General features: G+C 40.5%; 2 non-coding genes across 2 annotated transcripts; both read right to left on the bottom strand.

Moving 5' to 3' along the window:
* Window positions 1–3,121: 3,121 nt before the first annotated feature.
* On the bottom strand, window positions 3,122–3,203 carry TRNAS-GCU (transfer RNA serine (anticodon GCU)). Its single transcript has one exon. It is a non-coding gene; the product is annotated as a tRNA-Ser (tRNA).
* Window positions 3,204–14,674: 11,471 nt separating this feature from the next.
* TRNAK-UUU (transfer RNA lysine (anticodon UUU)) lies at window positions 14,675–14,747 on the bottom strand. The gene has a single exon. It is a non-coding gene; the product is annotated as a tRNA-Lys (tRNA).
* Between the last annotated feature and the right edge of the window lie 12,739 nt (window positions 14,748–27,486).

The following is a 27,486-nucleotide window of genomic DNA, read 5'->3' as shown; positions in this document are numbered from 1 at the left end:
TTCACTATTTATGTGAAGTTTGCAAAATTGATTTCTTAAAGTGCAGAGGCCAGTCCTATGACAATGCTGCCAATATGTCAGGGCATTATAAAGGCATGCAAATTTATAAAGGCAGAAAATTTTAGAATGTAATGAATTGCCATTTTCATACCATGTGCTGCACATTCACATGCTGGCTGGAAGCAGTTGGGTTTTTCTTTTCTACTGTTCAGTTACTCTACACATTTTTTGCCACCTCTGCTCACCCAATGGGTAGTTCTTAAAACATACTTAGGCAATGATTGAATATTAAATGGTCTTTCTAATACATGTTGGGAAGCCCATGCTGCAACAAGGAGTGCAAGCCTGGAATTGTACACTAAGATTCTAGATGCCTTAGAAAATATTGCTGAAGACCAGACATAAAAAAGAGATACCAAAAGAGAAACTGAAAACATGGCCAACAAAATGCAAACACTAGAGTATGTATTTATGTTGGTTATGTGGAATAGCATACTACAGCATTTTCATCAGATGAGTCAAGCTCTCCAAGACTCAGAAGTAAATTTAAGAGATGCACAGATCTCTGCTAGTCATTAACAGGGTATTTACATAATTGAAGAGAAAATTTTGGAAACACAACAATACAAATACTGCCAAATACTGATTATCAAGCAGTTCTCCGTTGCAGATGCATTAGAAAGAAACAAGTAAAATGATGGAAGTGCTCCAGAAGTATCATTGAGTGCTAGAGGTCAATTTCGCCTAACTACATAATATGCCATCATTGACACACTAGAAACTTGCATGAAAAGAAGGATGCACATGTATGAAGCTCTTTCAAATAGATTTTCCTTCTCAAACAATGTAGATAGACCTGATAAAGAATGCCTGAAGGCATCCAAGAAATTCTTGCAGGCTCATCCTCATGGCTTAAATACAAACTTTTATGGAGAAGTGCCACAATGTCATTCTTACATGAGAACTAAGTTTACAGGTTCAGGAAAGACAAAAACACAAATGTTTTTTGTGTTTTGTTTTTTTTAGGCATGTATGAGTCCATAATAGAAGATAAAATGCAATGCCTATTTCCCAGTGTTGAAATTGCTTTATTCATATTTCTAATTTTAGTGATCACAAAGTGCACAACAGAATGCTGGTTTCTATCCTAAAGACACCCCAACCCTCAGCCTAAAACAATAATTCAGGAAAGACTCTATCCATTATCCTTATTATATATAGAAGTAGGTATTGTTCAGCAGCTTAATTGTGATTAAATCTTTGAAGAATTTCATAACGGCAAAAAATAGAAAGATATATTTTTAATGATAACATGTTAGAGATGAAAAAGCTACCTAAAAATAAAATATAGTAACTTCCTGTGATATTTGTTTTCGGATCATTAAATTTTCTTTTAAGACATTTTTCATTTGTTCATTTATAATTATAGCACTTATTATGAAGCAAGCATCAAAATTGAAGTGTGAGCCATTTAAAGCAAAAAAGGTGAAAGTCAATTTTTTGTTGTGGGAGATCAACAGCATTTTATATTGATTGTTGAAACAACTAAGTTCATTGACTCATTTTCTTTGTTGTAGCATATGGGGAATAGTCTTTTTGTAAAAAGTATTTATATAGTAAAAATATTAGTACCCTGCATCTACTAAAACTTTTATACTCCAGTTCATCTCATTCTGCTAAAAGGGCACATGCCACTTTTGTGTTCAATCGCTAATGTAGCTAATGCTACTCTGACCTTTGAAGGTTTTGGTTGTATTGAGGAAATTTCTTTGCTTTTGGTTTAGTCCAATCGTACTGACTATTCCTGTGTTATGTGTTGCCCTTCCCTTTGCCTAAAAAAATTTTTGTGTACTATCTAGTTAAGATTCATTTATATCTTGAAGAAAAGAAATAAACACCCAATGAAATCTTGAAAAGTTATTAGAAAAAAGTAATCAACTAAGAGGACAGGATAATGATCATTACTGGTACACAGATTTGCTCCCTTTTCTTTTTGAGGCTCAACCGTTTTTGGATTTCCAAAGCCTCTTTATTGTTACTGATTTGTGAAAGAAGAAACTTCACCTATATCAGTTCTCCCAGCAACACCTGAGAAATTAGTCACTGGAAGTCATTTCGAGAATTTTCTACTTGTTGCCCAATAAGAAATAAACGACCACGAAGGGGTTGGAATCCTCAGTCCTCTAGATCTGGAATCAGACACCTTATCCATTCCACCACGCAGCCAACACTGTGAGGATGTGGTACAAGCACGTAAGTGAAAATGTTGATAAGGGAACATTAGGTTTCTGTTTTCAAATTTTTAACTTTGAAGTTGGAGAAAATTTTAGCAACATTCAGAAAAGGAATCAAAGATCGTCTGAAACCTCTGAGAACAATTACTTAGAATTAATAAACTGAGATTGAGAGATGATTGGATGCGGTGTTGTCCGGATCCCCTGAGCAGTTGGGTTTTTGTTTTTCCCTGGGAATTGAGTCCCTAGGTGGACTTAAATAGTTAACACTTGTTTGCTGCTAACTGAAAGATTGGAGGTTCCTGTCACTCAGAGGTATCTGATGACCTACTTCCAAACAATTAGCCATTGAAAACACTAGAGAGGAGAGTTCTACTCTGACATGTATGAGGTTGCCATGAGCCAGAAACGACTTGATGACACCTGGTTTTCCCCGTGTGGGCGGGGGGGAGTCCAAATATGGATTCCTGTTACTTTATGGAGACTTTTCTTATCTCTTTTGGTTTTTGCCTGCCTCCTGAAAGTTTCTCTGGGGCAATATTGGGGCTCTGAGACAAATACAGTGAGGTTACAAAAGGGCAAAAGGAAAATAATGTCTGTCTGGAGAATCTGTGTTTGGATGATGGGAAGGTGAAAGTCCAAAGGTGTGTTTCTCTTCTTGGGCGATGCTGTGCACCTGTCAGGGGTCAAAAACAATAAAACCAAACCAGTTGCCCTCTAGTCAATCCAGATTCACGGTGATCCTATAGGACAGAATAGAACTGCCCCTTAGCATTTCCAAGGCACTGCTGGTAGATTTGAATTACTTAGTTTTTCATTAGCAAAAAATGACTGTGCCACCAGAGTTCCAAATCTCACTTCCACGACACAATGAGGAAAGGAAGGAATGACGAGGATGGGATTTGAACCCACGTGTGCAATGCACAATGGATTAGCAGTCCATCGACTGAACCACTCGGCCACCTCGTCAGAAATAAAGGGAAAGAGAATCAAAGAAAAGGAAAGCTTATGCACTCAGTTTTGCCCTGAAATAATTTAGGTATCAGCATATCTGGAGGTAGTCCAGAGGGAACCTCACTGGGGGGCTTTGGGGTTTAGTTGGTTAAAAAAAACTATCCACAGGGCCCTTTGAAACCCCCCACCCTTTATCTTTCTTTCTGTCTCTTTAATAATAGTACAAAATAGGAGCTTAAGGTGCACGCTTTTGTTTTGGGTGATTGAAGAGAGTCTGTTAGCATCTGGTTCTTCTTTTCTCCCTGTTCTCATCATACTCCTGCTGTCACATTCACCTTAATGGATATAGAAGGTCATAGCACAGAAATGAAAGAGCATTCAAGGAAGTCCATTGGGTTATGTTTTTGCTCTTTATGGGTGCAGGAGTTGAATGGAAAATATTAGGAAAAGTGAATTTGTATTCCTTCAAGACTGGGTTTAAATAGCGCTGAACCAGAGAAAAAGTATAGATGTGCGGAGGTTGGCAGCCAGGGCCTCATACACGAAAGGCATGTGCTCTACCACTGAACTACACAAGCCCCATTCCTGAAGGGCTGCTGGTTAACTTTTACCTAGAACTAGGTGTTTTTAACTGAGATTCAGAATCCTTGAGCGTTGAGGTAGTGTTGATCAGTGTTAAGAGGTATCAGCAGCTGCTTTAGGCAGGAATCGCTGAGGAACCAATGGAGGATACTGATTCTTCATAGGGCTTGAATGTGAAGGCAGAGATTGGAAACGTGTGTGGGATAAATAGTCACAAGAGGTTTCCATGGAGGCTTTCTTACAAGCTTGAGTTGTAAAAGTCTCTGCCTTGTATTATGGGTGGCAAAGAATCAAGTCCCCATCTTCAGCTCTTTTGATTTCTTCTATAGTTGTCTTAACCTGAAGCACAAAGCTAAAGAAATTAATCTTTTGGCTGCCTGAAAGTCTGCACTGTATTTGCTGTTTCTTCAATCAGAATCTATGTGACAGATTTGATGGAGAAAAGCAACAGCAGAGTAAAACCACATAGTGATACATTCTGCATTTCCTTATAAAGGTCTTTTGTCTTCTACTTGAGATATCAGGTAAGTCGGGGCCCTACCAACAGGCCAGAAGAGGAACCCATAAAGCATGTATGAAGCAGCAGCTTCAAGATTTAGAGAAAGGTGAACTATAAGAGTGAAAGAGAAGATAAATAGATAGGATCTAAAGGACAACAACGAAAGTGAGTGAAGCATTAAGTCATTTTCAAACAGAAGGAGGTACAGAAAAGGGAGTTTTGAAAAATTGGGGATGGAAGGGCATGGAAGGAAGAGAGAGATCAACTATATGAAATTCAAGATACCTTGGAACACAGCTGTGAAATGTTAGTGAACTCAGGGTAACACTCTTGTCTCCACACTTCGATCTGTGAGTGATCAGTAAGTACACCCATGTTCAGGGTGGATAAAGACTGAAAAATGTACTTTGAGATTTGGGGATTAGAAATTCATTTGGGATATTTGTGGAAAACAAATAAGCTTGCTCCAAGATCCTTCTAGAATCCTGAGATTTATCATGGTTAAACTTAGTTCTTTAAACCACAGAAGAAGACTAAAAATCAATCCATTCCCTGATACCTGATTTCTACCTGTTAGCTTTTTCTCATCCTGGTTTGCCCATATACAAGCCTTTACTAATATTCATAAAAATAACACTGAATCTTTTTTGAAATTGGCAGAACATGATTTGTCTGTCAGGCTTGTTCTTTCAGTGGGCTCATGGGGTTTGTACAATAAGAAAAAGAAATAGTGTGTGGTAGGTTTCACTTAAGCAGAAAACTAGAGTGTCACACACAAAACTGATGGGGATGTGTATATGTTTGCCTGTGTGTATGTGTATGTGTGTGTAAATGTTGGGCGGTATCTTGGCTGTTTGATGGTATAAAAGCAATATGTGTGATGTTAAGTGTCCACCATTGCAGTATCATTCAGAATAGTTTCACTGTCCTAAAAATGCTCTGTGCTCCACCTATTCATAACTCCGAACTTCCCTTGCATTGCTAGCAACCACTGATCTTTTTACTGTCTAAAATCTTGCCTTTTCTAGAGTGTCATATATTTGAAATCATGCGATATGTAGCTTTTTCAGACTAACTTCTTTCACTTAACAATATAAATTTAATGTTCCTTCCTAGCTTTTCATAGTGTGAAAACTCACTTATTTTTGTTATTGAGTAATACTCCATTATATGGATGTGCCACAGCTTGTTTATTCATCTGTTGAAGGACATCTTGTTTCCAATTTTCGGAAATTATCGGTAAAGCTGCTATAAACGTTTGTGTGCAGGTTTTTGGTGGACATAAGCTTTTACTTCATTTGGATAAATATCTAGGAGCACAATGACTGCATAATATGTTTATGTATGCCTATGTTTATGTATGGGCTGTATTTTGGCCCTTGTGGACTTGTTTGAGTTTTCTTCAACTTCATCTTGAACTTGTATTATGAGCAATTGATGGTCTGTGCTACAGTCAGCCCCCAGTCTTGTTCTGACTGTTGCTATTGAGCTTTACCATCATCTCTTTCCACAGATGTAGTCGATTTGATTCCTGTGTATTCCATCTGGCAAGATTCACATGTATGGTTTCATTTACATTGTTGAGAAAAGGTTTTGCAATGAAGAAGTTGTTGGTCTTGCAAAATTCTATCACATAATCTCTAGCACTGTTTCTATCACAAAGGCCATATTTTCCAAAAACCAATCCTTCTTTGTTTCCAACTTTCTTCACATTCCAATCACCAGTAATTATCAATGCATCTTGACTACATATTTGACCAATTTCAGACTGCAAAAGTTGGTAAAAATCCTCAATTTCTTCATCTTTGGCATTAGTGGTTTGTGCGTAAATTTGAATACTATCTTATTCACTGGTCTTCCTTGTAGGCATATGGATATTATCCTATCACTGGCTGCACTATACTTCAGGATAGATTTTGAAGTGCACTTTAAACAATGAATGCAATGTCATTTCTCTTCAATTTGTCATTACCAGAATAGTAGACCACAGGACTGTCTGATTGAAAATGTCCAATACTAGTCCATTTCAGTTCACTAATGACTAGGACATTGATCTTCATGGGTTCCATTTCATTTTTGACATCTTCCAATTTTCCTAAATTCATACTTGGTACGTTACACATTCCGATTATTAATGAACGTTTGCAGCTGATTCTTCTCATTTTGAGTAGTGCCACATCAGCTAATGAAGGTTCTGAAAGCTTAACTCCATTCACATCATTAAGGTCGACTGTACTTTGAGGTTGCCGCTCTTGCCCGGTCATATTTTTAGTGACTGACAACCTGAGGGGCTCCTCTTCCAGCACTATATGGAAAATGTTCTTTTGCCATTCATAAGGTTTTCACTGGCCAATTTTTTCAGAAGCAGACTGCTAGGTTCTTCTTCCAAGTCTGTCTTAGTCTGGAAGCTCAACTGAAATATGTCCACTGAAGGTGACTCTACTGGTAATTGAAATAACAGTGACAAAGCTTCCAATATCACAGCAACATGCAAGCCACCACAGTACAACAAACGGACAGATACATGACAGGCCATCTCAAAAATAGATTTGGCATACTGAACGCTAATGACCAAAGACTAGACAAGTTGTGGAATGACATCAATGATTTCATACACAAAGAAAGCAAGAGATCATTAAAAAGATATGAAATAAAATAAAGACTACTCTGGGTGTCAGAAGACACTCTGAAAACTGCTCTTGAACATAGAGTAGCAAAAGCCAATGGAAGGAAGAATGAAATAAAAGAGCTGAAGACAAGATTTGAAAGGGTGGCTCGAGAAGACAAAGTAAAGTCTTATAATGGAATGTGCAAAGACCTGGAGTTAGAAAACCAAAAGAGAAGAACACACTTGGCATTTTTCAAGTTGAAAGAACTGAAGAAAAAATGAAAGGCTTGAGATGCTATGGGGAAGATATTGAATGGTGCAGGAACAATCAAAAAGGATGAAAAGAATACACAGAGTCACTGTACCAAAAATGATTGGTCGACATTCAACCATTTCTGAAGGTAGCATATGGTCAAGAACTGATGGTGCTGAAAGAAGAGATCCAAGTTGCTCTGAAGTCATTGGCAAAAATCATGGACCCAGGTATTGACGAAATACCAACTGAGATGTTTCAACAAACGGATGCAGCACTGGAGGTGCTAACTCATCTACACCAAGAAAATTGGAAGACAGGTACCTGGCCAACCCACTAGAAGAGATCCAAATTTGTGCCCATTCCAAAGAAAGGTGTTTTATTCATCTAGTGCTCCTATAACAGAAATACCACAAGTGGATGGCTTTAAGAAAGGGAAATTTATTCTCTCACAGTCTAGTAGGCTACAAGTCCAAATTCAGGGTCTCAGCTCCAGGGCAAGGCTATCTCTCTCTGTCATTTTTGGAGTAAGGTCCTTGTCATCAGTCTTCCCCTGGACTAGGAGCTTCCTCACACAGGAACCCTGGGTCCAAAGGATACACTCGAATCCTGGGACTGCTTTCTTGGTGGTATGAGCTCCCTGCCTCTTGGCTTGCTTTTCTTTCCTTTTATCTCTTGTAAGATAAAAGGTGGTGCAGGCCACACCCCAGAGAAATGCCCCTTCCATTGGATGAGGGATGTGACCTTAGTAAGGGTGTTACAATCTCAGCGTTATCCTCTTTAGCATAAAATTATAATCACAAAATGAAGAACAACCACACAATACTGGGAATCATGACCTAACCAAGTTGACACTTATTATACTTCTTTGGGGGGAACACAATTCAATCCATTACAAAAGGTGATCCAAAAGAATGCAGAAGTTATCAAACAGTATCATTAATATAACACACAAGTAATATTTTCCTGAAGATCGATCAAAAGCCGTTGCAGCTGTACATCAACAGGGAACTCCCAGAAGTTCAAGTCCGATTCAGAAGAGGACATGGAAACTGGGATATCATTGCAGATATCAGATGGATCTTGGCTGAAAGCAGAGAATACCAGAAGGTTGTTTACCTGTGTTTTATTGACTATGCAAAGGCATTTGACTGTGTGGATCATAACAAATTATGGCTAACATTGTGAGGAATAGGAGATCCAAAACAGTTAATTGTGCTCATGAGAAACCTGTACATAGACCAATAGGCATTCGTTTGAACAGAACAGAATGATACTGGTTTAAAGTCAAAAGAGGTGTGTGTCTGGATTGTATCCTCTCACCATACTTAGTCTTTATACTGAGCAAATAATACAAGAAGGTGGAACATATGAAGAAGAATGCAGTATCAGGATTGGAGGAAGACTCACTAACACCCTGTGATAAGCAGGTGACACAACTTTGCTTGCTGAAAATGAAGAGGAATTGAAGCACTGACTGATGAAGATCAAAGACCACAGCCTTCAGTATGGATTACACTTCAACATAAAGAAAATAAAAACCCTCACAACTGGATCAATAAGCAACATCATGATAAATGGAGAAAAGATTGAAGTTGTTGAGGATTTCATTTTACTTGGACCCACAATCAATGCCCACAGAAGCAGCAGTCCAGAAATCAAACAATTCATTGCATTTGGCAAATCTGCTGCAAAAGGCCTCTTTAAAATGTTAAAAAGCAAAGATGTCACCTTGAGATCTAAAATGTGCCTAATCCAAGCCATGGTGTTTTCAATTGCCTCATGTGCATACAAAAGCTGAACAATGAATGAGGAAGACTGAACAAGAATTAATGCCCTTGAATTATGGTGTTGATGAAGAATATTGAATATACCATGGACTGTCAGAAGTACAAACAAATCTGTCTTGGAGGAAGTACAGCCAGAATGCTCATTAAAAGCCAGAATGTCAAGGCTTCATCTCACATGCTTGGACCTGTTTTCAGAATGGATCAGTCCCTGGAGAAGGACATCATGCTTGGCAAATGAAGGGTCAGGGAAGAAGACGAAGACACTCAATGAGATGGATTGACACACTGGCTGCAACAGTGGGCATGACTGTAACAATAATTGTGAGGATGGCTCAGGACCAGGCAGTGTTTCACTCTTTTGTGCATGGGGTCACTACGAGTTGGAACCGTCTCCATGGCACCTAAAACAACATGTTTATGTAAGCCTATGTTTAGCATTGTAAGAAACTGCTAGAATGTCTTCCAAAGTGACTGTGTTATTTTGCATTTTCTCAGCATGAATGACAGTTCCTGTACCTCCACATCCTTGCCAGCATGTGGTGTTGTTGGCATTTAGGATTATAGCCACCAAATAGCAACAATAGATGTGTAATGGTATCTTATCATTGTTTTAATTTGTAATTCCCTGGGAGTGTATGAGGAATGGATGGTACTGAAGAAGTTCAAGCTGTAATGAAGGCATTGACCAAAAACAAGGCTCTGGGAATTGATGGAATATCAATTGAGATGTTTCAAAAAACAGATGCAGCACTAGAAGTGCTCACTCATCTGTGCCAAGAAATTTCTAAGACAGCTACCTGGACAACAGACTGGAAGGGATCCATATTTATAGCTATTCCCAGAAAAGGTAATCTAACTAAATGCAGATATCATCCAACAATACCAATAATATTAGATGCAAACAAATTTTTGCTAAACATCAGTCAAAAGCAGCTGCATCAGTGTATCGACAGGGAACTGCCAGAAATTCAAGCCAGATTTAGAAGTGAACATGGACCCAGGGATAACATTGCTGATGTCAGATGAATCCTGGCTGAAAGCAGAGAATACCAGAAAGATTTTCACCTGTGTTTTTTATTGACTATGCTAAGGCATTCGACTGTGAAGATCATAACAAATTATGGATAACATTTCAGAGAATGGGAATTCTGGAACACTTAACTGTTCTCATGAGAAATATGCGCATAGATCAAGAGGCAGTCATTTGAACACAACAAAGGAATACCGCATGGTTTAAAGTCAGGAAAGGTGTGCGTCAGGGTTGTATCCTTTCACAGTACCTGTTCAATCTGTATGCTGAGCAAATAATCTGAGAACCTGGAGTATATGAAGAAGACCAGGGCATCAGGATTGGAGGAAGACTCATTAAGGACCTGCGTTATGCAGATGACACAGGCTCGCTTGCTGAATGTGAAGAGGACTTGAAGCACTTACTAATGAAGATCACAGACCACGGCCTTCAGTGTGGATTACACCTCAGCATAAAGAAAACAAAAATTCTCACAGCTGGACCAATAAGCAACATCATGATGAATGGAGAAAAGTCTGAGGTTGTCAAGGATTTCATTTTACTTGGATCCACAATAACACCCATGGAAGCAGTGGTCAAGAAATCAAAGGAAACATTGCATTGAGCAAATCAGCTGCAAAGCAGCTCTATAACAAGTTAAAAAGGAAAGATGTCACCTTGAGGACTGAGGTGCACCTGTCCCAAGCCATAGTGTTCTCAATCAACTTATAAGTGTGTGAAATTTGGACAATGGGTAACCAGTTTTTTTTTTTTTTAATGGCACATGTCTTCTGTATATCTTCTTTGCTGACTTAGCTCTTCAGGTATTCTACCCACTTTTTAATTGGGTTGGTTGTGTTTTTATTGTTGTGCTTTAGGAGTTTGTTATACATCTTGGATCCACCAGGATCACCAATGGCCATCACATTCATTATGACTCATAGTGACCCCATGTGTTGCAGACTACAGCCTGGACTTAAGTCCTTTCTCGGACATGAGTTTCGCCTCATGTATTTTGATGCTTTGTTGTTAGATGCATACACACTCAGGATTATTATGTCTTGGAGAATTGACCCTTTAATCATTATGTAATCCCTTCTTTATTTTTGACAATTTTCCTTGCTCTGAAACCTGACTTGTATGAAATTAATATAGCAGCTCCAGCTTTCTTTTGATTAGTGTTAGCATGGTGTATCTTTCTCCGTCTGTTTACTTTTAATCTATCCATGTTTTTATATTGAAGTGGATTCCTTGTAAACAACAAGTAGCTGGGTCTGTTGTTTTGGTTCTTTTTAATCCACTAGGATAGTCTATGTTTTTAAATTGGTATTGTAATGGTTAATGTTATGTTATTGTCAGCTAGGCCTTGACTCTCAGTGGTTTGGCATGTGTTCTTCCATAATGTGATCTGGTATGAACAACCAATCACTTAAAAGAGGACTTTCCTTTGGTTTGTGGCCTGTCTCCAGTATATAAAAGAATGTTCTGACAAATCTCACTCTCTCTTGACCCTGTATTCTTCAGGGCACCTGATCTCCTGTTCTGGGGACATATGCCTGCAGAAGTCTCTAGCCTGCTGCCAGGCTTGCACATCTTGGATTTCCTAGTGCCTGCAACCCTATGAGCTAACATGTAGGAAGACTCATTAGAAACCTGCTTTATGCAGATGACCCAACTCTGCTTGCTGAAAGTGAAGAGGACTTAAAGCATTTACTAATAAAGATCAAAGACCACAGCCTTCAGTACGGATTACACTTCAGCATAAAGAAAGCAAGAATCCTCACAACTGGAACAATTAGCAACATCATGATAAATGGAGAAAATATCGAAGTTGTCAAGGATTTCATTTTACTTGGATCCACAATCAACACCCATGGAAGCAGCAGTCAAGAAATCAAAAGATCCATTGCATTGGGCGAATTGGCTACAAGAGATCTCTTTAAAGTGCTGAAAAGCAAAGATGTCACCTTGAAGCCTAAGGTGAGCCTGGCCCCCTAAAAAAAAACTCAAGGCATGGCGATTTCAGTCGCATCATATGCATGTGAAAGCTGGACAATGAATAAGGAAGACCAAAGAAGAATTGACCCCTTTGAATTGTGGTGTTGGCAGAGAATATTGCATGTACCATGGGCTACCAAAAGAACAAACAAATCTGTCTTGACTTTAAATATATCATTCCTTTGCCTTCTTGCCTGCATGGTTTCTGCTGAGTAAAAATCCGAGCTTACACTTACTGACTCTCATTTGTAGGTGACTTTTCGTATATCCCTAGCTGCTCTTAAAATTCTCTGTTTACGTTTGGCTTTGGCAAGCTCGATTATAATATGTCTCAGCGACTTCCTTTTAGGATCTACCTTGTGTGGGGTTCAATGAGCACCTTGGATAGATACCTTCTCATCTTTCACGATATCAGGGAAGTTTTCTGCCAACAGATCTTCAACAATTCTCTCTGTATTTTCTGTTACCCACCTCTGTTCTGGTACTCAGATCACTTGTAGGTTATTTCTCTTGATAGAGTCCCACATAATTCTTAGCATTTCTTCTTATAATTCTTTTATCTGATTTTACCTCAAATATGTCAGTGTCAAGTGCGTATCTTCCAGTCTCACTAATTCTGATGTCCATTTCCTCAGTTCTGCTCCTTTGACTTTCTACTGAATTGTCTAATTCTGAAATTTTCTTGTTAGTCCTCTGAATTTCTGTTTGCTGTCTTTCTATGAACTCTTGCAATCTATTAAATTTGTCATTATGCATTTCTCTACTCTGCTGAAGTTCCTCTAATGCTCTGTCTGTGCCTTCCTTTTCTTGTTCTGCATTTTGCCTGATCTCCTACCTGATCTCTTGAGAAGTTCTCTATATTAATCTTTTGTATTCTGCCTTTGATAATTCCAGGAATTTCACTTCCTCTGGAAGATTTCTTGATTCTTTATTTTGGGAGCTTTGCTGAAGCTGTCATGGTCTGCCTTTTTATGTGATTCGATATTCACTGTTGTCTCTGAGCCATCAATAAAGTTATTGTATTTATTTATTTTATGTTTACTTACTGTATCCTAGCTTCTTGCTTTGTTTCATTTTGATATGTGCCCAAATAAGTTGCCCAGGTGAACTGGTTTGATTATTGATGCCTTTGAAGCTCTAATGTCCTCTCACCAGTTGGCTGGAGCTGTTACTAGGTATATGAGTCCAGGAGTCAGTTCACTTGTATGGATTCAGCTCAGGTGTCCAGATAGTCGGTCACCAAGTGTGTGGAGCAGGCTCTCACCTACAGTCTTAGATGAGCAGGTATGATTGGTGTAGGCACAAGCATCAGTCTGCAGTAGGGGGCGATGCCCTGAGCAAGGCAGGGAACTGATAACAACCCCTGAGTGCCTATGAGGAAAATGTGTTCCTGGTTCCCAGAGTGCCTAGGTGGGTGTGTTTGCACCCAGATTATGGGCACCCAATGCTGTTGGCGGTAAGACTGAGAGGCACCACTTAGCCTTGGATCCCTGTCAAGGGTGGCTAGGTCGCATAGGTGAAGCCACCAGTCCTCAGGCCCCTGATATGGGTAGGTGAGGATCGTGCTTAATAGGCAGAGCATTGTCAGAAGTCACAAACCTGACTCTTCACCATATAGCTGAAACAGTTGACATTAGTCTTCAGGTATATACCCTGTTGTACTGTGCTAATGAGGGCCTACACTGTTGAAATGGTCCCACACAGGTCCATGCAGGTTTGAAAGTCCATGGACCACTTATGCCTGTGCTTAGGCAGAGGAGCTATTTCTGCCCTGAGTTCCCAGTTTACAGGAGCTGGCAGATTATTTTTCCCCCTTGTTTGTTCATTTGTTCCTTCTCCCAGGCTGGGAGGATGGCTCAGGGCTCAAGGCAGGTCCTACTTCCGGCCCAGGGAAAGCAGCTATCACTGAATCCTGCTTAGGACCCAGTGCAGGGTGGGGAGGGATCAGTTAAATGGGAGAGAGTTTTTTCCAAACGGGTGTTTTTTTGGCCCGTGGGTTAGATTAGACGCAATCCTTATCTTTTGCTAAGAGCATCACTTTTCACTGATTCTGTAAGCATGAGTGACCTCTCCATCAATCAGTCTCTGCCAGTGTGGAAAACATGTCCTTAAAACCTCTGCTTGCCTCACCAAGCTTGTGCCAGCAGATCTGGCCTGAGGGGTGCTGGTTCCCACCAGGTCAGGTCTGGCAACTCCTCACTGCTTCTGAACAATCTCTCCCTCCCCCTGCCACTTGGTCCAATTCCTCAACTTTCCCTTTGATGTTCAGGGCTCGTAGATTGTCATATAGAATCGATTCACTTGTTTTTTTAGGTCTTTGTTATAAGAGGGACCACCAGAAGTATCTGATTATTCCACCATCTTGGCCCTGGCTCTGAAGTTTGTTTTTAGAAACCTTCATCTCATTTGGAAGAACTGGGCTGCCTCAACTTTTGCTGACCCCTTGTGGGCAGTGTAGAACTCCTCCATAGTGTTTTCTAGGCTTTCACCTTTCAGAAGCAGATTACCAGGCCTGTCTCCTGAGGAACCTCTGGGTGGGTTCAGACCCCCAACCTTTTGGCTATTAATTAAGCATTTAACCCTCTGTCCATTCTCTGTTCTCCCTGCTCTATTCTGACTCTTGTTGAGCAAAGAGCAGGAAGAGATGAGTCAGGACACCTATAGTAAATGTCTGGAAGAGTTCCTCTAAGGGGTAGTGGAATGTCAATAGGCTTCTAAGGGAAATAACTAGGGTAAAATGAGGATAACGCCTGAGCAGGGACTTGAACCCTGGACCCTCAGATTAAAAGTCTGATGCTCTACCAACTGAGCTACCCAGGCCTCTACATCCAACTTTTCTTGAGTAACTAATGGAGGTTTTATGTAGGTCAGTTGGTTTTATGTTTCATGTCCTGCTTCCCAGATAGCTTCTTTGTAATTCTCCTGCCTGTGTAGAAGTTTCTGTTCCAAAAAGATGTCATAAGCACTAGGAGAATTTCCCTTCCTTCTGTCTTGTCTTCTGTCTCTTTTGACTTGCAGAAACAGACTTGGCCACCTAGACAAAGCTCTACCAGCTTTCAGAACACATTGCTACACCCAGAGGGTTTCATGCTCACCTGCATCTATTTTTCTTAAAGCAACACTCATGCTACTCTTTTTTGTATTCCTTTGCATTGTCTTGTATATTTTTCTTGCATCCTTGGAAGGCAGAGGAGAAAAGAGATAAAGGAGAGAAAAACTGAAGACCAAAGAGAATGTTCTTTAATGGTGGGGCAAGCAAAGATGCATGGGTTTAGTCTTCTGCACCTCTTTGCTTGCTTTTCTTCTTGATGCCCTTCGTTACTATCTGTGAGCCACTTCTTTTCATTTTATTTCTCCTCCTCCTTCTCTTTGGTCTCCTTTTTCTCTTCCTCCTTCAGGACTTCATGTCATGAGTACTATTTGCTATTCAGATCCAAGTGAAAATGATAATTTTCTTGATGAATTAGTGTACATTAGTACATTTTTTTTTTTAGTACATAGCATCCAGAATATGACCTAAGATAGTTTTGAGTTTTGACCCAAACCTGGAGAAAATACTGTACAAGGGATCTGGGAACAAAGGGGAAAGTTTTGGAGTGAAGGAAATTTAGCCTCTCTGGAGAGGAAAGACAGGGTAGGGAATGGGAAAGACTATTGTTACTTCTTCCAAATAACTCAACACTTCCATGAAACCCAGAGTATGTGAAAACTGAGAGAATTTGTGATTACATAACTTCAGGAATTTGTGGATTTCTCCTCTCTCCTACCCTACCAATATACAAGGCAGAGTTGGGGATGGGTCACACAGAATCATCTCGAATTGTTTTGTGGATCAATCCACAGGGAAACTAGGGAAAGACGTTTAAGCAAAATACCTTGGGGTTAGTTAGCATTTCAATGAGACAAGCATCCCTCCAAGCTATTTTGTCTCCTTTCTCTACATTTGATGTAGACTGGAAGACACCAACCTGCACCTCACACATAGGGACCACTCTCCCAGGGAGATTTGGGACACACTACCTCATCCCACCTCTGTAATCAGGTCATTCTTTTACTTGGGGGTAAAGGATAAAGTATCTTAAAAGCTATGTTTTAAAACTCTTTGTTATAAATGGATTATAATAAAGTATTTTCCTGGCATTAAAAGCAGACATTTCTGACAAAGGGAGCTCTTGTTTGAGCTTCCAGACTTTTCTCCCTGGAGCAGCACCATATTATACTTGAGAAAAAAAATCTGAAGATACCAGTTTCTGGCGTTCTGTATTCTTTTATGGCAGAGTTCAGTTCTTGGCTTATAATTCTCCACCAAAATGCATCATCATTATAAGTGACTTAGATGAGAGAACCCTGGAAATATGTCACTTCTGATTATCTCACAATCTCGGCTTACTAATTCTAAATTGTTTTCAGAGGCTTCAGATGATATTTGATTCCTTTTTTGAATGTTGTAAAAATTGCCTTCAATTGCAAAGTTAAAAAATTGAAAACAGAAAACTAATGTTCCCTTATCAGCACTTTAACTTATTTAACTTTAACAAGCGTACCATATCCTCACAGTATTGGCTGCATGGTCTAATGGATCACGTTTCTGATTCCAGATCTAGAGGATTGAGGGTTCAAGTCCTTCCATGGTTGTTTATTTCTTATTGCACAACAAGTAGAAGATTCTTGAATTGGCTTCTAGTGACTACTAATTTCTGAGGTGTTTCTGGAAGGGAGAATTGATATATCACGTATCAATAATTAACATTAGAGAGGCTTTGGAAATCTAAAATGGGCTGAGCCTCTTTATTGTTAATTTACCTCCATATTGGGAACGTAGGAGTGTATATTTGGAATCCAGGTTGCTCTAGCCACAATATCAACCCCTGAATTCAGCCACCCCAAAACTATCCTAGTTGTGCTTCACAATATTCAGAGCCATATTAACACCTGCTCTATAGGGCCAATATGATTTGGAATTGACTCGAACGCAACGGGTTTGGTTTGTTTTTTTTTGGGTGTGGCCTATCGTTCTACCCACACACAAATGATTGTATATCTTTGTGGCTGACATCTGTCTAATGGTCTCTTCAAAGGGGACTTTTGCTTCTCTTTACTCCTCTCACATTCAAATGCTCTGATGAGCTGCCTTCCGGGTCAGCTGGGAGGCAAGTTCTGTTAGAAAAATGGAGTCCTCCCAAGTTAAAAGGGGGCTTCATACGATTCCTGTGAAATGGAGAAGATCCTTATTGGGACAGAAATTGGCAAAGAAGACATACAAGTCATCTCACTTGGAGGTTGCTCCTTCTTAGGTCTACCAAGAAATTCCAAGAAGATAATGATAATCGGTATGAACTCCAGAGTCCAAGATCACTCTAGCGGCAAAGCTTATTGCTTGGTTTTCAATGAATACCTTTAAGGAGCTCCAAATCTTCAAACTACAATGCACTGTCTTCAGGACTCACCCTACCTCTGTGCGAAGACTCACTTCTCTATAGCTACGTGCTTTACACAAATATCCAGATAAGAGACCTCTGTAACATTCTAGTCTCAAGAATCACCATGCTTACCAAACACTAAGGTGAATATGCACCTTAAATTTGTAAGTACCCTGAATAAATGAAATCCCAGATCAAACTCTTCTCTCCACTTTTCAATCCTATCCAATGCCCCTAAAGAAAAAGAAAACAACAACAAGTAATGTCCACTCCTCCTTGCCCAAAATGAAAGGACTTAGCATCTCCACAATCCAGAGACTTGGGGATGTTCTTAAAAATTTCCACATTTAAATTCCATTATCAACCTTTACCGCTCAACACTGTGCCATCCTCCTCATTCCTTAAGTCACTATTTTACTCATCTATTTGACAGTAGGACAAAGAATAAGGTTGCTGTGCACATTGAATGAATAACTCTCAAATGATACTGCAAATCTGAGTTTCCACATTTGAAGTCTTGCTCTTCAGATTCCCAATGAGAAAGGCAAGCATGTCAGTAGTAAAATGCACTGTAAATATTCCCAGAGCTGCTCTAGGAGAAAGGTGGGCTCAGTAGCCTTTTGTGTATGAGTGAGAAAGAATTATGGGAAAACTTAAAGCATCTACACCAGAACAGGGTCATGAATCCTAGATCCTCAGACTAGAGGCCTGGAGAACTGAGCTCTCCAGGACTTTGATGGGTTCGGTAAGAGTCTATTCAATTCAAAAAGGCTTGGTCACTGCTTGACCTTTCTTTTTCAGTCTTTGCTTTGAATATTAAGCCCAAACACACTAAAGCCAATTTGCTGCAAATGCAAAATTGTAGCCCAAAGTCATTTGGGGATTCTGTTTTTAAGCTTCACCTTGCTGTGCTAGCACGTGGAATCCGCACAACCTGGGGTCCCTGTGGCTTTTTCCCAAGACTCCAATCTCAGCAACTGCTATTCCAGAAACACGGAACCACGGGAGCACATTCCAAAATGCTCAGCGATTTCACCTGGAGGTCGCGAAATTTTGGGCAAAACTAGTCCTATCTTTTTGTGAGACATACGCTTTGAAAGCACTTACTTTAGCCTCTCTCTTCCCGAAGGCCTGCAGAAAGCTTGATCACTTTCTGCCTCCGTGACGGGCCATATCCTATTCGTTTTTAGAGACTCATCTTCAAACCTTATTCCTCTTCTCTCTGCCACCTACCCCTCTGCTGCTGCTTCTCCCCTCTGCTCAGTGTCCTCCCTTCCCCAGTCATAAATTCCGCCACTCTCTCGTATTCACTTCTTTCCTCGCGCCTACTCTTCCTCGCATTCCAATTCCCAGAGAGGTGTCTTTCTGATAAAGTAGTAACTTAATCTATAGATTTCGGGCACCCTTCCCTTCCAGCCAAGAAGACTTGGATTTTCTCTATATCTGGATTAACCGTCGCACCACATCAGGAATTTGCGAACTTGCCCAGTCGTAGGGAAGTTTACAAGGAGCGAATTTGTTTTGAAGGTTGTGCCCATCCCATTATGCTCTTCTATTGTGCTTCCTCTTTAAGGAAATAATTAGGTCTAAATGATAGGCTTTAATTACAAGAGCGTCCGTCCATCTTTCTTCTCTCTCAATATCAGAGCTACAACCTTGAGGAGGCAAAACCACGTTTCCAAACCCAGGTGTGGGACGCAGCCGTTTGCAAGAAGCATGGCTGCACTAGTCGCCCTTTGCTGTTGTCTAATAAACACGTTGCCATGGAGCCGATCCTACCCCATGATGAGAGGCTGGTGGGTTCGAACTGCTGACCTTTATGGTTGGCAGTTATAGCTCCTAACCGCCGCGCCATCAGAGCTCCTTTTTCAGTCAAATGCTGTGAATTCATTAACCTTTAGCCTTATTTCGGAAACCCTGGTGGACTACTTGTTAAGAGCTATTTCTGCTAACCAAAAGGTAGGCAGTTTGAATCCACCAGGGGCCCCTTGGAAACCCTATGGGGCAGTTCTGCTCTGTCCTGTCCTATAGGGTCGCTTTAGTCGGTATCAGCTCGATGGCAATGGTTTTTTTGTTGTTGGTGGTGGTAGTTTTATCTCTGCACCTGGATCCTCATTCCTTCCGAGCACTCACCCAACATATCTTTGTATTCCCCTGCACTATCTTTTGCGCCTTTCTGCAAGCTTCATAGGCACAAAAGAACTTTTCAAGAAGACAATCAGAAGACTATTCAGAATGTTCAGTCCCGCGACTCTCCCTCATGGTGGACTGGAGCTGACTGACACTCTGGCATTTGACTGAAAGACCCCTTGAAGAAGCCGATAACTGCTGGAAGATCTTAGAGTCTTTTGGTCCGGAATGAGTTTCCTTCCCCCCACCCCCACCCCTTCTCCTGGCATAGCTACGAGGTAGGGTCCAATCCAGGAACATAAGAATTGAACATAATGAATTTTGACTTGTGAAAACTCGACGTTTTAAAATGCCTGCAGATCATGTTGGAAGTCAGTATCAAGAGTAGTCTCACTAAGTCTGGCTGGCAGTGGGGTATAACTCAGAGGTAAGATGTGTGCCTAGCATGCGCGAGGCCCTGAGTTCAGTCCCCAGCCATCTCCATATATGTTTTCTTTCCTCACCGACTCACAGCTGAATATTGGTGATTTTTTTTTTACAATTTTTCTTTTTGTGAATACCTTTTCTTGTGTTTTTCCAACTCACAGAAAGGAGAAATCATTTGATAATTACTGGGACCATGGTCCTTGAGACTACTTGGGCCTCCCAACCTGACTACTTAAGCACGATGAAGTCAGGAACAAACTGGAGTAAAAGAAGATGCTCAGTCAGGATCTGCTGACCGTCAAGCAACAGTATTCCACCACATCAAAGAAGGCCTGTTCTCCTTTACTACAATTTCTCATATTTATTAAGGAGTAGGGAAGAAAAACTCAGATGGAAAGAGGGAGGGAGAAATGACTGTTGGACAAATTCCTCCTGAATCTTCTTTTTTCCCCTCACCTGTGCCTGTCTCAATGGACAGATAGCAAGTTCAGGAGAAAAGTTTCTTTCCAATTTTCTTTTTCCCATTCCTCCTACACTTCCACACCCACCCACACAATCTTGTTGAGCAAAAGTCAGTCCAATCACCAGTTTTGGAGATCTGTGATCCCAGCCACAGGCAGCTGTGATCCCAACTCTTTGTTAGTGGTGAAGAAGTATTTGGATGTCATCCAGAAGAAAGGTATTTCTCAGGAAACATTGAGTCTTCCAGAATCCACAGTTGAAAAAAATCATTTCCAGAGAAGGAAACAGCTGCTAAGTAAGCTCTCTTCAAGTCACAAAAGTCTTGGGCAAAAAGAGCTGCATCTTCTTATGGAGCAAACACCCTTAATCCACTTTCCTTAGGAGGAAGGGTACTATCTTACTTCCTGCATTGTGGAGAGAGCAAAGGAGATATAGGCAACCCTGGCAGGCTCAAACTACCTCCTCACCATCCAGATTCTACACATCCTAAGGACCTAGTTCCAAACCTTCTTTCACCTTCTTTTCTTGTTCTTCCACACCCACACCCACCTCCTGCCTCCTATCTTCCCCTTCATTTTCTTCATCACAGAATGTGTTACCTTCACTTTCACTTTCCCAGCCCCCCTTTATCCTGTCTCCACTGCTTCCTCCTAGAGAAAATTTCCCAACAGCTCAGTTTACTCCAGTTCCCTCTGAGCCACTTCCGGGGCTAGCAGTTCTCAAACATGGCTGAAAAATGGGAACATCTGTGGAGACTTTTCAGTGATATAGATCCCACACTTTCCCTACCTAGTGATTCTCAGTCCATTCAGGATCTACAGAGGTGGAACCAGGAATACATATATCGACAAAGTTCTCAGGTAGTTCCCCAGGTTTGGGAACCACAACTTCCCACCTCTAAGCACTCAAGTCAGCTACTTCCCAGAGCCAACTAAGCCCCAGTTGCTTATTCATGGGAGGTTAGGATAGAGGAGATGACTAGTGCTGGGGAGGAACCTGAGAGTTGACATATATAATGTATTCCAATATTCAGGAAGATATAAACCTCTCATGGGGGAAAAATATCAAAATGAAAACTAAAAGCAAGAGAAGACACAATGATTAAAGATTACCTCCTAAAACTCATATGTGTGTTGACTGACACTACAAATTTTGTCAAGAAGCTGAAGTTTTTATTCTTTTAGCCTCTGTGATGGCTGAGGTTTGAATGCCTGTCCAGGAGCACAAGTGGGCTCTTACAAAAGATTAATGTGCTTGCAGTTCTTGCTAATCCCCCAACATGCCTCCCTCATGCTTCTGTGTGGTTCTCAGAACTAGAGCTACAGCTTTACAAGAAAAAGCCACTGCTCGATTTCCCAACCAAGATTTTGGACTCCAGGTCTTGCTAGAACAGTGATTGTCTGTGATACCATATATTTCCTGTTTTTCACCTAGGATTTATTTTTTTCTTTCCATTTGGATCTACGTTTCCTGAGACAACTTTTTGGGTCCTGCTTTTTTGTATTCTTAGCCTAGAATTATCTGCTGTCCCTCTGGTAGCCAGAAGTAATGCAGGTGCCAGAATCTGGTGTGATGATTGGAAAACTAATATCATGAAAACTGTGTGGAGAAAAAGCAACTAATCTGCAGTTTCAAGCTGAAGCCCCTTGAATTAATGCTGGCTGTGGCTCAATGGTTAAGCTGATCACCTGCTCACTGAAAGGTTGGTGTTGGAAACCAGCAGCGGCTCCTCAGTAGAAAGATGTGTCATTAGGCTTCCATAGATTGACAGCCTTAGAAACCCTATGGGGATGCTAGGAGTCAGAATCCACTCCACAGCAGTGAGTTTTTTATTTATTTATTTATTTTTTTATGCATGCCCGTGGCTGAGACTTCGTTGCCGATGGCGTAGGGTTTAACTGTTCCCTATGCCAGGAAGGAGTCCTGGTGGTGCAAGTGGTTAAATGCTTAGGTGCTAAGCAAAAGGTCGGCAGTTCCAATCCATCATCGAGTCTCTAGAAACTCTATGGGGCAGTTGGGTTTTTGTTTTTCCCTGGGAAAGGAGTTCTGAGGTGGTCTTAAATAGTTAACACTTGCTTGCTGCAATATTGGAGGTTCCAGTCACTCAGAGGCGCTTAGTGATCTACTTCCAAAAAAGCAGCCATTGAAAACCCTACACAGGACAGTTCTACTCCGACATAAATGGGATTGCCATGAGCCAAAATCAACATAAGGATAACTGGTTTCCCCTGGGAAATCACGTTTAAATATGGATCCCTGTTACTTTATGGATACTTATTTCTAACGGTTTTTGCCTGGCACCTGAAAGTTCTTTGAGACAATATCGGAGCTCCAAGCCAAATACAGTGAGATTATGAAGAGCTGGAGGACAATGATGTCTGTCTGGAGAATCTGTGCTTGACCAAATGGAAGATGACCCTCCAAAGCGTGTTTCACTGGGTGACACAATGAACCTGTCAGGAGTCAAAAAGAAAAAAACCAATCCCGTTGCAGTTCAGTCAATTCCGACTCACAGCCACCCTATAGGACAGAATTGAACTGCCCCATAGGGTTTCCAAGAAGTGGCTGGTGAATTCAAACTGCCTAACTTTCAGTTAGTAGCTGATCTCCTTAACCACTGTGCAAACAGAGTTACAAATCTCACTCCCACAACACAGTGGGGAAGAGGAAGGAAGGACAAGGATGGAATTATGGACCCAGGCGTGCAGTGCACAATGGATTAGCAGTCCATCGCCTTAACCACTTGGTCACTTCATCAGGAGTCAAGTAAAGCAGAATCAAAGACAAGGTAAGGTTATGCACTCAGTCTTGCCCTGAAATGATTTAGACATCAGCATAACTAGAGGTAGCCCAGGAAAGAAATTCACTAGGGGGATTTATGGTTTAGTTGGTTAAAAAAAAAAAAAAAAAAAAAAAAAAACTATCCAAAGGACCCTTTCAAACCCCCCACCCCTTATCTGTCTTTCTGTCTCTTTAATAATAGTATATAGTGGGAGCTTAAGGTGCAGGCTTTTGTTTTGGGTGATTGAAGAGATTCCGTTAGCATCTGGTTCTTTTCTCTCTGTTCTTGTCATGCCCCTTCTGCTGTCACAGTCACCTTAAAGGACATAGAAGCTCATAGCATATAAATGAAAGAGCATTCAAGGAAGTCCATTGAGTTCTGTTTTTGCTGTCTGTGTGCACAGGAACTGAATGGAAAATATTAGGAGAAGTGAATTTGTATTCTTTCAGGATTGGGTTTAAATAGTGTTGAAGCAGAGAAAAAATGTAGAGTTGTGGAAGATGAAGGCCAGAGGCTCATACATGCGAAGGATGTGCTGTACCGCTGAGCTACATACACCTCATTCCTGAAGTGCTGCTGGCTAAATTTTATATAGAACTAAGTGTTATTTCCTGAGATTCACGCTCCTTGAGCTTAGTGGTAGTGTTGATCAGTGTTAAGAGGCATAAGCAGCTGCTTTAGGCAGGAGGAACTGAGGAACTAGTGGGGGAAGCTGATTTTTTATAGGACTTGAAAGTGAATGCAGAAGGTTGGAAAGATGTGTTGGATAAATAGGTACACGAGATTTCCATGGTGGCTTTTGTACAACTTCGAGTTGTTAAAAGTCTCTGCCTTGTATTATGAGTGGCAAAGAATCAAGTTCCCATTTCGGCTCTTTTGATTTCCTCTATAGTTGCCTTAACCTGAAGCACAAAGGTAAAGAAATTAATCTTTTGGCTGCCTAAAAGTCTTCACTATATTTACTGTTTGCTCAATCAGAATGTATGTGCCAGATGTGATGGAGGAAAGCAATGGCAGAGAAAACCACATAGTGATGCATTCTGCATTTCATTATAAGGGTCTTTTCTACTAGATATATCAGGTAACTCCGGGCCCTACCAACAATTCAGAAGAGGAATTCACAAAGCATGAGTGAAACACTAGCTTCAGGATTTAGAGAAAGGCGAATTATAAGAGTGAGATAGAAGGTAAATAGACAGGATATAAAGTACAAGAACAAAAGTGAGTTGGAACACACTAGTGAGAATGTTACACAGTGAACTCAGGATAATACTCTGGTCTCCACCCTTGGATTTGTGAGTGATCAGTAACTACAAGCATGAGGAGGGTGGAGAAAGACTGAAAAATGTACTTTAAGATATGGGAATTAGAAATTCTTTTGTGATATTTGTGGAAAATAAATGAGCTTGCTCCAAGACTCTTCTAGAACCCTGAGATTTATCATGGTTAAAACTCAGTTCTTTGAACTACATAAGAAGACTAAGAGAAAATTCATTTCCTGGTGTTACAGAAGCCTACAAGATGGATACTTGTGCTCAGACTTCCAATAATCTGGCCACAGGTCTTTGAGAAAGAGAAATAAGTTTATTGCAATGAACAGAGCAAGGATCTGGGAAGAAACTTCTCAGACCTGGCTCCCTGAGCTATGGAGAAGCACAGCTTTCATGTGATTTTGGCAGCAAGATGGTGGTTGCACAGGCATACTGGGGAAGAAAAATTCTAGAAGGCAGCCAGGAAACAGGAAGTGCCATGGTTCTTGTCAGACCTCTCACTTCGGAATAGGGTCCGAGTGATTACTTTCCTTCTGATTGGTTCCACCTGTTGCTGCATCCACTGTTGAGGTCAATTAGTGGTCACAGCTGGCCCTTCTGTGAGTGCTAGGTGGGCCAATTCTGACTTGGGCTAGTTTAACGACTAATGGAAATTTACTGGCATTAGTAGGGTCAGGTTACAGTCGTACCAGATTTCTAGAGCCTATTAGCTTTTTGTTATCCCAGTTTGCACATATATGAGGCTTTGCCAACATTCATAAAAATAACATGGAGCCTTTTTTGAAATTGGCAGAACATGGCTTGTCTGTCAGACTTGTTCTTTCAGTTGGCTCATGGAATTTGTACAATAAGAACAAGACAGAGTATGTGGTAGGTTTCACTTACGGAGAAAACAAGAGTGTCACACACAAAACTGATGGGGATGTGTATATGTTTGTCTGTGTGTCTGTGTATGTATGTGGAAATGCTGGATAGTATCTTGGCTGTTTAATGCTGTAAAAGCAATATCTGTAATGTCAAGCATCCACCATTATGTAGTTGAAAAAGACATTTGCAATGAAAAAGTCGTTGGTCTTGCAGAATTTTATCACGAAATCTCCGCCATCATTTCCAACACCAAGGCCATTTTTTTCAAAAACCAATCCTTCTTTGTTTCCAACTTTTGCGTTCCAATCCCCAGTAACTATCAAGGCAACTTGACTGCATGTTTGACCAATTTCAGACTGCAAAAGTTGGTAAAAATCCTCAATTACTTCATCTTTGGCATTAGTGTTTTGTGCATAAATTTGAATAATAGTCCTATTAACTGTCCTTCCCAGTAGACATATTGATATTATCCTAACACTGACAGCACGATATTTCAGGATAGATCTTGAAATATTCTTTTTGACAATGAATGAAACATCATTCCTCTTCAAGTTGCATAGTAGACCATGTAATTGTCCAAATAAAAATGGCTAATACCAGTCCATTTCAGCTCACTAATGCCTAGGATATTTTGAGTGCCTTCTAACCTGAGGGGCTCATATCTTTTGGCATTATATCAGACAGTGTTCTGCTGCTAGTCACAAGGTTTTCACTGGCCAATTTTTTCAGAAGTAGACTGCCAGTTCTTTCTTCCTACCCAGTTTTAGTCTGGAAGTTATACTGAAACCTGTCCACGTGAGATGAATGTACTGGTATTTGAAATACCTGTGGCAAAGCTTCCAGCATCACAGCAACACACAAGCCAGCACAGTATGACAAACTGACAGGTAGATAACTGACCATCTCAGGAACAGACTTGACAAATTGCAGGATGACATCAAGGACATCATACCTGAAAAAAAGCAAGAGGTCATTAGAAAGACAAGAAAGAAAGAAAAGAGCAAAACAGATGTCAGAAGAGACTCTGAAACTTGTTTTTAAACGTAGAGTAGCTAAAGCAAAAGGAAGAAATAATGAAGTAAGAGCTGAATAGAATATTTCAAAAGATGGTTGGAGAAGACAAAGTAAAGTATTATAATGAAATGTGCAGTGACCTGCAGTTAAAAAAAACAAAAGGGTAAAACATGCTTGGCATTTCTCAAGCTGAAAGAACTAAAGAAAAAACTCAAGGCTCGAGTTGCAATATTGGAGGATTCTATGGGGAAAATATTAAATGGTGTGGGAAGCATCAAAAGAAGATGGAAAGAATACACATCACTGCATCCAAAAAATTGATCAACATTCAACTATTTCAGGAGGTAGCATAAGATCTGGAATCGACGGTAGTGAAGGAAGAGATCCAAGTTGCACTGAAGGGGATGGCAAAAAGCTAGGCTCCTGGAATTGACACAGCACCTATTGATATGTTTCAACAAATAGATGCAGCACTTGAGGTGCTCACTTGTAAGGAAATTTGTAAGACAGCCTGGCCAACTGACAGGAAGATATTCAAATTTGTGCCCATCCCAAAGAAAGATGATCCAACACAATGCAGAAATTTTTGAACTATGTCATTGATATAACATACAAGTAAAATTTCGCTGAAGATCATTCAAAAGCTGTTACAGCTGTGCATCAACAGGGAATTGCCAGAAGCTCAAGACAGATCATTGCTGATGTCAGATGCATCTTGGCTGAAAGTAGAGAAGCCTAGAAAGATGTTTACCTGTGTTTCATGAACTATGGAAAAGCATTTGACTGTGTGGATCATAACAAATTAATGATAACATTCTGAGGAGTGGGAGTTCCAGAACACTTAATTGTGCTCATGAGAAATCTGTACATAGACAGTCATTTGATCAGAACAGGGGGATACTGTGTGGCTTAAAGTCAAGAACAACATGTGTCAGGCTTGTATCCATTCACCATACTTATTCAATCTATATGCCGAGAAAATAATACGAGAAGTTGGAACATGTGAAGAAGAAAGCAGCATCTGGATTGGAGGTAGATTCATTAACAACCTGGAATAAGCAGATGACACAACCTTGCTTGCTGAAAGTGAAGAGGAATTGAAGCACTTACTGATGAAGATCAAAGACCACAGCCTTCAGTATGGATTGCACCTCAATATAAATCCAGAATCCAAAAGCAGTGCCATT

The sequence above is a fragment of the Elephas maximus genome, chromosome 1 (genome assembly GCF_024166365.1).
Source record: "Elephas maximus indicus isolate mEleMax1 chromosome 1, mEleMax1 primary haplotype, whole genome shotgun sequence".
In the NCBI taxonomy this organism is placed as follows: domain Eukaryota; kingdom Metazoa; phylum Chordata; class Mammalia; order Proboscidea; family Elephantidae; genus Elephas; species Elephas maximus.
This window is presented reverse-complemented; position numbering and strand designations above follow the sequence as displayed.